General features: G+C 38.8%; 1 long non-coding RNA gene across 1 annotated transcript in view; it reads right to left on the minus strand.

Moving 5' to 3' along the window:
• The window catches only part of LOC134476129 (uncharacterized), a 37,943-nt gene that overhangs the window by 16,832 nt on the left and 5,822 nt on the right, over nucleotides 1–15,289 (minus strand). Inside the window, exon 2 of the long non-coding RNA XR_010047642.1 lies at nucleotides 12,210–12,329. This is a non-coding gene — a long non-coding RNA (uncharacterized LOC134476129). The remainder of the gene's footprint in view (nucleotides 1–12,209; nucleotides 12,330–15,289) is intronic.

Consider the following 15,289-nt stretch of genomic DNA (forward strand, 5'->3'; position numbering starts at 1 on the left):
AACGTGTTACCTTTCTGTTATTGTACTAAAATATCGGAGAAAAGTAACTTGAAGGAGGTGGAGTTTATTTTGGCTCATGGTTTCAGAAATTTGAAGTCGTGGTCAACTGCCTCTACGTCTTTTAAATCTGTGGTGAGGCAGAACGGCAGTGTAGAAGGCATGACCAAGAAGGGCAGCAGAGAAGAAGAGAGGAGATAGGGAAGAAGTGGAGGAGATAATGGAGAAATAGAGAATGTGGTATAGGGCCCAAGGGCATGGCCCCGTGACCCACTGCCTTCAGCCAGGCCCCACCTCCTCGGAGCCCATCGGCTCCTTACAAAAGCATCAAATGTTATCATCATTGCATTCATCTACTGGTGAAGGTAGAGCCCGTGATCCAACCACATTGGAACTGCAGCCCGATCTCTGAACATGTGAGCCTTTTGGGGACATTTTATTTCCAAACCCTAACATAAAATAAATTAACAAGTGTTTGTAAATTCAAACATAATGTTCTTTTTATTTATTTTTTTCCACTGTTTTCTTTTTCTTTTTTTTTTTTTTTTTTTTTTTTTTTTTGTCTTTTTCCTTTTCATCGGTACCGGGGATCAAACTCACCACTGCCTGCTTGCAAGGCAGGTGCTTATGCCGCTGAGCTAAACCTCCAGCCCCTTTTCCACTGTTTTCTAGGTTAGAAAGTTTTTTCATAATGAGAAATCAGAAGAAAATTCAGCTATAATTTTTAGGAGTTTTAAAAATGATTTCTTCTAAATTTTTCAGAGCTTAATCCATATGGCCACATGTTTAATTCATTATATGATGATGCTGCTGATCATGTATGTTCACTTTTTTACCTAAAATATAAGGCTAGTCAGATTTTTTTCTATAACTCTTAGTCGTTGCATTTATTTGTGAAACCTCCCTTATTACATAATAGGGTTTGTCGTTCCTAGGCAATCAAGTTTGTTTCATATTTATGTCCATCCACTCCCCAGTTGTCTGTTGACACTTTCTGTGTGCCAGACACAATTCTAAATACTGGCAATATATGAATGAACAGAGAGCTGGGCATGATGGTGCATGCCTATAATCCCAGCACGCAGGAGGTTGAGGCAAGAGGATCACCTCATGACCAGCAAGGGCTATATACTGAGTGCAAGGCCAGCCTGAACTACATAGTGAGACCTAGTCTCAAAAAAAAAGAACAAAGAAGTAAACCTCCTGAACCACATATTCTAGTCAAGAAGACAGGTAGTATTTAAAGAAATTCATAATTGTAAAACATTTTGAGTGATGATAGATGCACAGAACAAAAGTAAAGTGAATGAGGGAAAAACAGCTAGCAATTCTGGGTATGCTGATCAGTCTCACCCCTCTGAGATATTTAGGTTGAGACCTGAATATTTTTACATAGCAAGACATGGAGGTGTCTAGAGAAGGAGTATTACAGATACAGCCATCAAAACATGCAAAGGTTTTGTGATGGTGATGAATTTGAACTGTTAGGGAAATAGCAAGAAGGCTCATAATGGAGATGATAATGGGCTCAGATTGCATAGATTCTCCCAGACGAGTTTTATTCTAAATCAGATGAGGAGCTACTAGAGGATTACAGAGGGTGATGTACTGTGACTTACCTTTTTAAAAAAATAGTCTGAGGGGCTGGGGATTTGGCTTAGCAGCAGCATAAGCGCCTGCCTTGCAAGTGTGTGGTCATGAGTTTGATCCCCGGTACCAATAAAAAAGAAAAAGACAAAAAATTAAAAAATTAAAAAAAACAAATTAAAAAAATATTCTGGCTATTAGTTGGAGCTTAAAAGCTATCCAAAGGCCTGGGAGATATTGAGACCTTTAAGGGCTGGGGCCCGATGGGAGGGCTTTAGGTCACTGGGTACACAATGGCGTAAATTCTAGCTGCAATCCAATGTGGGAGGTGAGGCAAATTATGTAACTACTGTTAGCCCATTTTCTTCATCTTTGAAATGGAGGAAAAATATCTATTGTTAGTTTTTTAATGACAGAGAATACTTTTCTATGTGCAAAAGAACACCCTCAAGTATTTGAGTTTTAATTAATCTACATTGTTAAGCATTTTTATGTAAAAACCTGACATTACTTAAACCATTAAGCATAATACACATTAAATTTTATATTTTCATTAGTTAAGTGGAACTTCTTTCATTCATTCTTTAACATTTTTAGCATTTGTTAAGGTTCAGTTCACTCATAAATAATAATGGGTGGGTATTTCTTGAGCAGCAAATCCCTTTTACATAATTAGATTCTTTTAGACATTTCAAACCATAATTATGAATTTACTTTAGCATATTCTTTGAAACTTCAAACACTTGACAAGATTTTTAGATCCTAAAAGTAATATTTTTATGAAAATTTAAATAATTTAATAGATCAGTCTTAAGAATTTAATCGTTCTATTCTCTTAAGAGATATGAAATATCAGATATCAAATATCTTCTTAAAAATCACATTACAAAAAAATATGACAAACAAAACTTGCTATTAACTGTTTACTCCTTAAAATGAAGGGGCATACCCCTCTATTGTCTTTTTCTTATCTTCCAGCTTTGTAAATAGGGCGTTCCAGTGGCCTCCAGGTGCCATAGTCCGAGAGTGGCAGAGAAACTGGAATGGGGTTTCAGTCCCTGAGGAGCTCCATGCTATATCTAGGCAGACCACATAGACTTAACTTATAGGAAAGGAAAAGAAAGCCTTACTTTGTCAAAGCTATCATTTTTTTAGATCTCTATAACTGCCAGGTGGATTTAATCTTGACAATATCTTGTATATCTTTTCATTCCCCTTCTTTAGTATCAGAACCCTGTATTACGAACTAGAAAATCAATTATTTTACATGCATTTAAATACATGCATTTAATACATGGAATTATTAAATGTGTGTTTAATACACATAAAGATTCTAAGTTTATGAGTATTTAAAATTTCTTTTATAATATTTTTCAGATTAATTCAGACTAAATGAAACTAAATTTTTGTTTAAAGAATCTCCAAAAGGGAAGCTGGATGTGGTGGCTCACACACGTAATCCCTTAATTCTAGCACTTGAGAGGTAAGGCAGAAGAATCGTTGAGAGTCCAAGGCCAGACTGAACTACATAGGGAGACCCTGTCTTTACAAAAAAAAAAAAAAAAAAGAATGAAAGAAAGAAAGATCCAAAAAGTCCTAAAGGAGTATTAAGAAGAAAATAAAATAACATGCATCCATGATGCCTGCCCCCAGCCAGCATCCATGGAAGGTGCGGGCTCATGAGGCCTGCCCTGGGCCCTCCGCACAGGTAACCAGAGTCTTGGGATGAGCCTGTTGCCTTACCCATGAGCCCTTGTAGCTCTACACCAGCACCACACCTTTGATTCAACTTCCTCCCCCATATCTCACACTGTCAAATTGCCTTTCCTCATCTATTGTTCCCCAAGAAGCCTGGCAGAACTATAACAAAGAAATTGGAGTTTTTCTTTCAGTTAGCACTTAAAATATTTGAAATTGTAGGGGATGACTCAATTCCAGGAAATTTCACAGTATCCCGAGAAACTTGTTCAGTGAAGTGTTGAAAAAAGACCTACTCTAGGGTTTCAGGGAAAGATGCAAGCAAGCCAGTTTGTAGGAGGTAAGAACAAAATGTGACTTCAGAAGAGTATCTCTTTCATTCCCCAGCGGTTTGCAACTTTATTTGCTCTGCCCCACTCCTACAATGTTCTCTTGAGCTTCTCTGTTGGCTCCAGAAAAGCCGGAAGTTTCAGCCCCTGGCTTCCCCATAGCAACTAGCTCACACTCTCCTTTGAATTCTATTTGTGAAAATATGGTATGTGTATGCATGTGTGTGTATGTGTTTCAATAAACTCCTTCAAACCTTTGAAGGGAATATTTAGTAAACTTTTGTTTTGTTTTGACTCAGGATCTCACTATGTAGCCCAGGTTGGTCTGGAATTCATGATATCCCTGCCTTAGCCTCCTGAAGCTGAGATTTCAGTTGTGCATCACCACACCTGGCCCTAGTAAATGCTTTTTACGCCTCAATGTTAAACACTGCTAGCCTCTCCCGGTGAGTCAGCGCCATCCGTGGACTGCAGGGGGAGAGAACAAGGTCTCACCAAGAAGCAAGCCCTCCCTGGGAATGAGCACCACACATGGGCCATTGCCGGCAGGAGGACAACCAGACCCAGCCCCTTCAGGGGCACAGGGTGGCAAACAAGAAGAACCAATCGTCCCCACCATCACCAGGTGACCGGCTGATCTGGAGAAACACGGGCTGCAATGATAGCTACTGAGGTGAAATGCAAATTGATACTTCTAGTGTTTTGGTGTTTCACCAGTCTTGCAGGTCCACGGCCAGTGGTCTGATCATCTGTTCAGAGGACAGCAGTATGCAGTGTGACACCCAGGGGCATCTCTTTCAGAGGGTGGCAGCCATTTTTGATTCCCTATTGTCTTATTTTAAAATCCTGTATTTTTTTCATTATTTTGTTGGGTTAGGTTTTATTCTCTTCTGTTTTATTTGATTTTGTTATATCCAATGGCATGAGCAGGCATTTCAAAGATAGCAAGATATATTATTATGGTAGCCATTTTGTATTTACTACTGTCTTGTTTTGTAGTCCTTTATTGCATTTATTGTTTTGTTTTTATTCTTTCTATTCTATTGTTCTGTTTGATTTTTACTATGTCTGAAGGTATCTGCAGCTATTTTGAAGACCATAGGAAGCATTATGGTACCTATTGCTGATATTATAATGTTTTGAAGTCCTGTATCACTGACACTGTTTGTTTTGATTGGTTTTATCCTGTTCTATTTTTCTTGGTTTTATCCCCTTTAAAAAGTATTAAACACTATTTCTCCTACTTCTCTTTTTTCAAGGTTGAATTGTGAAGTCCATTCATAGATGAAAAAAATGAAATTCAGACATTAGACACTTGTCCACAGTCTCAAAACAAGTACATATGGAAGCTATGTGTTAATCTTAAATTCATACAGTTTTCTCTATGGCCTTCTTTACACATGCCAGAAATCCAGGTACAAGTAAAATCACTTGCTACCAGTAAAATGCACAATCACACGCTTTGGATTATTTCCTAGCTATGTAAACTTAGGCAATGACTTTAAAGTCAGTTCTGTCATCTATCAAATGGGTATAATTAATTACAGTGACTTCCTGATGGGATTGCCAAGAGGTTGGCAGATGCTGCATACTGCATGAATAGTAGCAAAGGTGGCTTTTTAAAAGTAATTTTAATCTTCAAGATGATGGCTGAGACTCATGCATACAAGGACTAAAAGTCTCTAGAGATTTTAAAAATAGCATTGAGGAAATATAAATTCATTTTTTCTATAATTTTTTGTATTGACACTGACTCTGTGCCAGGTCAGTTGGAAGGACAGAGGATCCTGGAACATGTTACATTGCAGCAAAGTGATAGTGTAATCTGATGCAATGGATTTGTCTCATACTAAGTGCAAAGCTAATAAGCACAGCCAGGAGACAAAGGAAAGAAGAAAGGTTTACTCCTTGGAGGAAATAGGGAGCACACTGGATAATTCTCACAACAGCACTCTTTCTGAACAAAGCAGGGGGTTTCACTGGGGAAACTAATGAATATTCATAAAAGAAAGTCTCATAATCACATATGCAGCTGGGCACATTCCTGAGCACACTCAGTTTGAAGTCATGTTTCTCCAAAGGTTGCATGTTGAAAAACTGGTGGATGGAAGTGACTCTGGGAAGAAAACAAATTTGCAAAGTTTACTCTAGGTGGCCTAAAAGAGATGGAGCAGAAGGATGGTGATTTTGCCTAGTTCCATGAATATTTCTTGGAAAGGACTTATCTTAAATAAAAACCACATTAGAGCATGTTGTTGTCATTTAGAGGGGCAGCAGATTTTCCTGTAAATGTAAGTGATTGTTCTTAAAAGCACATGTCCTAGCAGCTAACAGTGGTGGGAAAAGATAACACAAGTGGAATCTGTGGTACATGCTATGAAAGGACAAAATCACAAAAGTGAGGAGGAAAAAGTTACAAAGAGGAGTCCTGGTAGGGCTCATAGACAAAACTAGAGCATAGCTTTCGAGAAGGAAGACAGACAGACATGTAGGAAAAGAAAAAAGGTAGGCTTACTATTTATGTTTTAAGGTTTCTAATGTGCAGGGGCTACTCCAAGCTTGGCATCTAATTTTGTACTTAAGTTTCTTAATAAGGATCCACACAATTGCATATATAGCAGGATTTACCACTACAAAAACGTACTTCTGGTGGAAGAACTAGAAAGGACAATGACTCCAAGGTGAATATACCAGATTCCCTTAAAGAATAGCCAGGAGGCTGCCATGGCTGGAGAGGAATGAACAAGAGAGGTGAGAGTCTTAGGCAGGGCCCAGACACCCCTCTATGGACTCTGGCTTTTATGGAAAGTCACCGGGGATTTGAGGCAGAGTTGTGACATGACTTGGCTTAGATTTCAAAGCATGGCTTTGCCTGGTACATGGAGGGCAAGGGACTGAGTGGGAGGCTCTGGCAGTAATTCAGGAGACAGAAATATTGGTGCCTTGGACAGTGTGGTGGCAGTGATAGTGGTGGGAAATGGCTGGATTCTGGATGTATTTTAAAGGTCAAGTCAGTAGAATTTCCTGATAGATTAGATATGGGTTGTGAAGAAGTGAGGGAAGTTTTTCAAGTAGTGACATATGAGATCATCAACAAAGTGACCCAAGAAAAGGAAAAGTGCTGAGTTCTGCCAATTTTTCTAACAAAATAGTTGGAGATACCGATTTACATGTAATTGAAGTAATTCAAGTAAACATGTCTTAAGATTTAATTCACTCAGTATTTACTTATTAGTTGATTGTATGACATATGTAATTAAATTAAATGAAACTATGTAGTGTGTGAGTTTAATCTCCCCTCTTCTACTAGGTGAAATTTGGCTAAAAAGATGTTTTATTGAAGAATTGGAACCTAGTACTAGTTCTGCCCATAACAGGGTTGTGACCAAATCACTTAAAGTTGCAGTCCTTGATTTACTCATCAGTGAGAGAAAAGAGCTAGAATAGACTTTCCCTTTTTGCATTTGTACTTTTTGTTTCGAGTCTGTAATTAATGCCATCTTTTTTGTTTTATTCTTGCTATAGTATAAGGAAAATAATTTTGTGCAGAGACAACTTGAAAAGTGTGTGTGTGTGTGTGTGTGTGTGTGTGTGTGTGTGTGTTTTGTTCATTTCTCCCTCATACTCATTTTGATCTACAAGGGAAAGACAGAGTCTGAACCAGAGGCTTCCACTGAAACTGAGTCAGGGCGTGACCTCTGTCTACACAGGTTTCCTTGGGGAATACATAATGTAGCTTCTGAAGTTTACTCCAATAAGAAATATTCACTGTCTCATCAATGAAGGAGTTTTCTGCAGGTATTTCATCAGGTTTTCAACAAAAAAAAAGGCTATAAGGCTAAAGCCAGGGCAGCAGCTCTCACCTGTGTTGGATCATGAGTTCTATTGAAAATCTGATGCAACAACCTGCTCTTTCAGGTAACAGAAAAGACTCTTGGTCCCCAAATGTTAGAAACTGGACCCCCATCTTTGAATAAATTAGGAGGCTAAGCAATCAACAGATGTTAAGAGATTTGCCCTCATCCTTGCTGTCAATAGTGACTGTGGCCCCAAAATCTAGGTTTTAACACTCAGTCTCTGTTCTTTCTGCCCCATGAAGTTGTCTTGATAACTTTTTTGTTCTCTCCTTTTGAGGTGTGGGCTTATGCTTTGCTTTTAATATCACTGTTGAGATATAGTTCACATACTGCACAATTCAACCATATAAAATGTACAAGTTGGGGTTGGGGATTTAGCTCAGTGGCATAAGTGCCTGCCCTGAAAGCAGGCAGTCGTGGGTTTGATCCCTGGTACCGACAAGTCAATGGTATATTCACAGGGTAATGCAATGCAATCATTACTTTGTCTAATTTTAGATCATTTCTAACTATTAAAAAATAAAACTTGTGGACTTCCGGGAGAACATGGCAGATAGATAGCAGCAGCTTCGGAGGCTCTCTGCGAAACCACACTTAAAATCCAAGAATGGTGCCAAGCGAGAAGTCCTAAGCAAGGGGAGTTACACCTTGCCGACCCAGGAACAGACTAAACTAAAAGAAGCCAACTGGAAACGCAATCTGATGATATAACAGGAACAGATAAGGTCTCAGCGCAGAAGCTGGAGCCACTGCAGCTGTGATTTGAATTTCCTGCAGCCACTGCTGCATCCCAATTGGCACGGCAAGGAGAGAGGCGCGAAAGCTCTGAGAGTGGGAAGCAGTGAATGGAGTTGAGAGCGCAACTGGCCGGGAGCCCTGCATTGACCTGCGGTGAGTGAGCAGATCCGAGACCCTTCCACAGAGTAGGAGGCTTCAGCAAAGGACATACTGAGATCAGGCAGATTAATGGGAACAGGAGGCTACAGTGTCCCTAGGCATATAGTCCCCTCTCAAGTGGGATTAGTGGGGAGTGCCTGGCCTGGGTGACGCCGCAGATTAAGACCCAGTAGGCTAGCCCAAACCAGGTCCCAGTGCCTGGAGGTGCACCCTAGCAGTGAAGCCTTCGGTAGGTTGACCTGGAGGGGCGGGCCCAGCAGAGGCTGCCCAGGTCTGTGTCTCCCTCATACACTGCAGTGGGTGGGAACACCTAGCCGGTGCAATTCAAACAAACTGTAACCGACCAAGAAAGAAACTGAGCCTCCTATATACGCTTGTATAGCAGGAACAAAAAATATGGGAAGAGGGGGCAACAAGAAAGGGTCCTCGGCCCCCAATCCTGAGAAACATTCAATAGCAGACATGGCACCAACAGACATAAAGTGATATCTCCAGAGCCTCATAGATGAGTTTAGGAATGAAGTTATTAACGACCTAAAGCAAGATATAAGTAGCATAGTTAGAGAAATGCTAAGCACCACCCAAGAAAAAACAGATGGTGGAACGGAAGAACAGAAAGAAAGGGGAGAATTGTTTGATGGAGAAAATAGAGAAAACATAGAATACGTGAAGCAGGTTCAAAGAGATTACCAGGAAACTAAAAACTCTATCAAAGGCTGGCATAACAGCTTGAAAGAAACTAAGGATAGTTTCTGAACTGGAGGGCAGATTTATAATATGGGAGCATGAAATGAAAAACTTCTTCAAAATAACAAAAAAAAAAAAACCAAACAGCAATAATACAAAGGCTAGAAGATGATAAGAGGATCTATAACTTAAGAATTAAGAACATAAAAAAAGAAGTAGGGAACAAACAAATGGACTACAAAAGCTATTCACAGAAATAATCCAAAAGAATTTCCCTAATTTAGCAAAAGGTAAAGATACTCAGATGTATGAGGCATACAGGACCCCAGCCACCTACAACCCAAACAGAGCTACACCCAGGCATATAATAATCAAAATTCCAGAAATCCAATATAAGAACAGAATATTAAAAGCCGTCAGAGACAAGAAACAGATCACTTACAAGGGAACACCCATCAGAATTATAGCAGACTTCTCAGCACAAACCATCAAATCACAAAGAGCGTGGGGGGAAATAATTCAAGCTTTGAAAGATAATAACCTCCAGTGAAGATTGATATATCCTGCACAACTGTCCCTGGAAATTGATGGAAAAACAAGGTGCTTCCAAGATAAAGAGGAACTAGGGGAATTTGCAACCACCAATTCAACTCTACAGAGAATACTGCAGGATACTCTAAAAAAGGAAAATACCAAGATTCCAGAAATAATGGCAGAGAGGCCACAATGAATGGAGCAGAAAGTGAAATGAAGAAGACAAACTGACAACAAACGACAGAAAAAGATCTAAACAGAAATGAGGCAGAGAAGATTGGATGGTAGGAGCAGCTATTTTGGAGAAAATAAGACATCATAATAGCTAGTGCTGATTTAGTATCATCTTGTTTTGAAGTCCCATCAAGCTTGTATTCTTCTGTCTCCATTGGTCTTAACAGGTTGTATCTTATTGGATTTTATTATATGTGATAATATAAGCAAAAACTTTTATAGACAAGGAGATTATACAGAAACCATGGTTCATTTTCTGTTAACTGGTTCTAAATGCCCTGTAATAATGTCATTCTCTTGAATGGTTTTACAGTGTCTTGATATTGTTGGTGCTACAGTATATGAAGTTATATTCAAAGATTTCAAGGAAAGAGTCATTATGCTAACTACTTTTATGTCAGGATATCTTGTGGTGAAACACTATTTTGCTTAAATGGTTATGTTTTGACCTGCACTGTTCTGTTATTATGCCCTCTTTTATCTCAATCCCCTTTTTTTCTTTTTTTAATTATTTGCTTCTTTATTTTTATCTTTTTAATTAAGGGAAAAATAAATAAAAAAAATAGCAGGATACATTATAGTAACCTACTTTGATTTCCTATTAACTTGATTTGATAACCTGTATTGCCCTCACCATCTTGCTTTGACTGATTTTCCCCTATTCTGCTGTGCTTGATAGTACCAAGTTCAAAAGTATAGGCAACAACTGTGAAGACAATAAGAATCATTGTGATGCCCATTCTGGTTGACTATTATCTTCTTTTAAAGTCCTGTAAAGTCTCCAATGTTTTGGTTGTATTCTCTACTCTTTTGTTCAATTTTACTATAACTGATGATATAGGCAATTCTTCTTAAGATAGCAAGAGGCAGTATGGTAACCATTGTTGATCACCTTGTATTTTGTTTTTACATTATCTATTATGTCCATCCTTTTGATTTGACTGACTCTGTTCTGATATGTCGCATTTGGTTTTACTCTCTTCAAAAAAAGTAATAAGAACTGTGGAAGTAATAAAACCCAAAATGTGTAATTGTCATTGTACAAAAGAAAAGAAAAGAAGGTGCTCTAAATGTTATAACTGCATATATGTTTGAGTGTATAAGATGGATAACCATATTACTGAGTTTTTTGGATCATTCAACAAAACTATTTGCACTCTCACTGTTTGAAAGTCCACTTTATGTGATTTAAATTTTGTGACTTGAACAACTATTTCTAAGATGAGAATATGTAATCTATTAACTAGTGATTTCTTACAGTTTATTTTTTAAATTTTGTATTACTACATTGTACCCTTTCTCTGTTTTTTTTCTCCTTAAATTAAAAATAAAATAAAATAAAATAAAACTTGTATCTATTAGTAGTCATTCCGATTGTTCCTAACTTCATTCCCGATATACTGTCTCTATAGATATTTTATAAGAGTATTCATATAATATGTGGTATTTTGTGACTGGCTTCTTTCACTTAGCATAATGTTTTCCAGATTGATTCATACTGTAGCATGTATCAATACTTCCTAAAATGTTTTTCTTATTCATTAATTGCTGAACACTTGAGTTTTTTCCACTTTTTAGCTATTGTGAGTAATGGCACCATGAACACTTACACAAATTTGAGTTCAGTGATAACTCTATGTTTAACATTTTAAGAAGCTGCCACACTTTTCCAAAATGGTCACTTACTTTTATATCCCCACCTGCAATGTCCACCACAAGCTCCAGTTTCTCTATAGCCTTTCTAACATCTGTTAATTTTGTTATTATTGTTATTGTAGTAGCAGCCACTATAAAGCTTCAGTGTATGTTGGTTTGAAAAAAAATTAGGATTGAATTTATGATTTGGCTTTAAATTCTATTTTAGACCTTGACTTTGTCACATGTGGAAGCCGCTAATAGTCCCTTTTCTGTGTGGCTATGTAGTCAGCTAAGTACTGAAAGCTCTCTTATGATGGACAAATTTTCAGGGATAATTAATCTCTATTACATTTAGCAAGGAGGAAAATTTATCTCATTAGTACATTTACTTTCGAATGTTAGACTTAAGAGAAATTCTTTTTATAAGAGATTCTAGATGCTGTGATGAGCTAACTAAGGCAATGGTTAGTGTACTTTGCCATCTAATTGCAATCATCCAGGAATCTTTAAAAACTACTGATGACTGGCTTCATATCCAATTCTTCTGATTTAATTGCATAGATTGAAATTTTGCCATCAGGGTATTCAAAAGACCACACAGACCATAATTCTGATGCGTACAAGGATTTGATAACTACTGGACTAAGGCGGGGGAATATTCCTAAATTTTTTGTTAATTCCATCATGAGATCTTCATCCTGAATTCCATGGAGTGTAGCTGTATTAGCTTTTTGCTGCTGTGATAAAATACCTGCCATATACAACTTCAAGGAGGAAAGATCTGGGTTGGCCCACAGCTTCAGACGTCTCAGTTCACGGTCAGCTGGCTCCAATGAAGAAAAATCATGGTGGGAGAGGAAAGCTGCTCACCCTGCGGCACCCAGGAATCAAGGAAAAAGGCAGTGAGTCAAAGAAGGGATTCGGGCAGGATATACACTTCACAGTCACACCCCCAGTCACCTATTCCTCCAAGTAGGCCCCCTTCCTTATTAGCCTGTTGTAGGGAGCCACAACGGATTTCTTCAAAACCCAGGCATCTGAGGATGTACAAGGACATGACCCCACTGTCTAGCACACAATGAGCACACTTACATAAGCATAGACAACTGTGCCTGCACTACAAGGTTATGATGGTGTACGGGAATGTAAACCTAGATAATGGCTAATATATATGGGCCGAATAATAAAGACACTGCTCGCTGTTGTTGCTAATATCTGCTCCCCATGCTCTCCTTTCTCTGGGGCCCTCACCTGTGAAAATATTCTTTCAGCCCCCTCCCCACCCCATACCCCAATACTTGTTCAGCTATGAACTTATCACTGGATTGATTCATTGATGAGGCTGGCACCCTGATAATCCAATTGCTTTCCAAAAGCCCTACTTATGAACACTTGAGACTTTGAAGGACATTTTAGATCTAAAATTGCAACAGGTAAGTTACAGAGAATATGGGCTTCTTCTTTGATGGTTTCCAGTTGTTTTCCTTTGTAATTTATACCCAAAAGTTTGGCTAGTTCATATTACTAGCAATGAGATTAAGTGTGAGCAGAGTAAATCCAGACTTGCAAAAGACAATAAAGATAATACAGTAGTCAGTAACTTTTTTTTCTTTGTTTGTTTTTAATACCAGGAATCAAACTCAGGACCTTGCACTTGCCAGATGGGCGCTGTGCCACTAAGGTATATCCCCAGCCCAGTCAGTTATATTTTTACACACAAAGGAGAACACAGTTTATTTGTAGCTATGTTAAACACAAGTGATATTCCTATGTGACATGAAAATAATTGTGTACGTGTGCATGTGCATGAGTGTGTGTATGTGTGTATGTGCATGCATGTATAGCAGGGCTCAGGCAAGACAGTGAATCATCCTTACATACAGCACTTACATTTCAAACATAGGAACATATGCAAATCAAATGTGAATTGTCCTCCCTTTCTGGCAGCATGCTTACATCCATAGCCTCAAAATAGCCTTTTAGAGATCCAAGCAGTTTGAGCCACTGGTATGGCAACCTATTACTGTCAGATATTTTATCCATTCAAGCACATAGTCAGGCAGAGGCTGTTTTCTTTGATTTGTTAATGCAGAGATCTGTCTTTTAAGTTGATATGTGAAATGAGAAGAGGAGTAAAATAAGACATTTTCAAAGAAGAAAGCTAGACAGGTCATTTCACCCACCTCCTCACCTTCAGCAAGAATGAGATTAAAACATTCTAAACAGATGACAATCTATACTATTTTTACACCTCTTAAATGACAGGATTGCACAACTGTTCTCACCATACCACTTTTTTTTTGCAACAATTTGCAGCTATGAAATTTCTCTTTGCATCTAATCCAAGAGTTCTGACCAGGTTCATCCCATTTCTTTCTTACTGTTCTTCAGCTCAGAGGGACGACAGCACTCTTGTGACACTTCCTCACATACTTGGAAACCATAATTAAATCTTCAAGTTTCTCTTCTCCAATCCCAATAACATTCCTTCGCATCTCCCTCTTAAATTGTCTTCAGTTCAAGAAACTTCATGGCAATTGTTTCTTAACCAGGGGTTCCTAAACTTGTCTGTACAATGGAACTAACTGGGGAGGATCAAAATTGGATATTTGTGCCCCATCCCCAGGCACTGTGGTTTAATTGTTTGGAGTGTATCTTAAATTTCAGAATTTGTAAAAGATTTTCAAGTATTCCTTTTAAAATGCAGCAAGTTTTGAAACCGCTATCCAAAAGTGCTATAGGCCTATTGTCCTTTTGTCCTTTCAGAGAACAGCAGCCAGAGCGGTCACTGCCCCTAACCTCAACAGCAGTTGGCTGGAAGCAGGGGGTGGCTGGGGCAGGGAATGATGTCCACAAGGAGGTTGATTGTATGGGCCACCGCAGATGGCTGAGAGGAGGAGGCTTCTGGTGGGGAAGAGCTGGCTGGTGATGGCTTCTACTTCACAGCTCTGAAACCACAAGTACCATAGGTGAGAGGAACATGACGCCAACACAGCTGAGCAAAGTGTAGGAGAATCACAGAGACCCTGACTGGCAAGGTCAATCTTGATTGTCAGTGTGATTGGATTAAGGGAGCCCTCAGAGAGAGACTAGATCATGAGGATGCTGCACGAACCCTTGTGCAGTCCTCACGGGATGGGTTTTAGGAGGTAGGGCCTAGGGTTGGAGGATGTAGGTCAACAGGCGAGTGCCTTATTTATTTATTCCTCTGTGTCTCTACGCACCCTAGGACAGGTGTAGCACTTACACCTTTTATTTTTTAGATGAGTGCCTTTAAAAGGTGAATCTTTTCTTTGTTCTTTCCCTTTCTCTCTGCTTCCTGGTGTCATGAGGTAGCAACTTTCCCCTGCCGTATCCTTTTACCATCAGGTTTCTCTACCTCAGAAACCAGACAGGTTTCTAGACCTTTCTGGGTCTGAAGTGCTGGAGCAAGCTAACCACAGAAACTTTGAAGCAAATTAAATCTTTCCTCTTTTAAGTTGACTTTCCCAGGTATCTTAGTCTCAGTAACAAAAAAATTGAGTAATATATTCACTGATACTAGCAATAATCTACATTTAAACTTCTAGAAAAGCAAGAGCCTGTATGCTTAAGCCACTGCAAAGATTTTGATAGGATTATATTGCTGACAGTGAAACACAATCCTAATCTAGAATAAAATCTCCAAAATATCTGCAGAAAACCTAAGATGGAATCCAAAATATTTTTTTTCCAATACTAGGTAGGGATTGAAGTCAGCGCCCCCCCCCCCAAGCTTCATCCCCAGGATCTCCCGTCCCATTTTTTGATGCAGGGTGTCAGTATGTTGCTAAATTCCCTGGGCTCGATTAA

Source organism: Cavia porcellus, unplaced genomic scaffold (assembly GCF_034190915.1).
Source record: "Cavia porcellus strain 051 isolate PalLab524CR breed Dunkin Hartley unplaced genomic scaffold, mCavPor4.1 scaffold_5, whole genome shotgun sequence".
Lineage (NCBI taxonomy): Eukaryota > Metazoa > Chordata > Mammalia > Rodentia > Caviidae > Cavia > Cavia porcellus.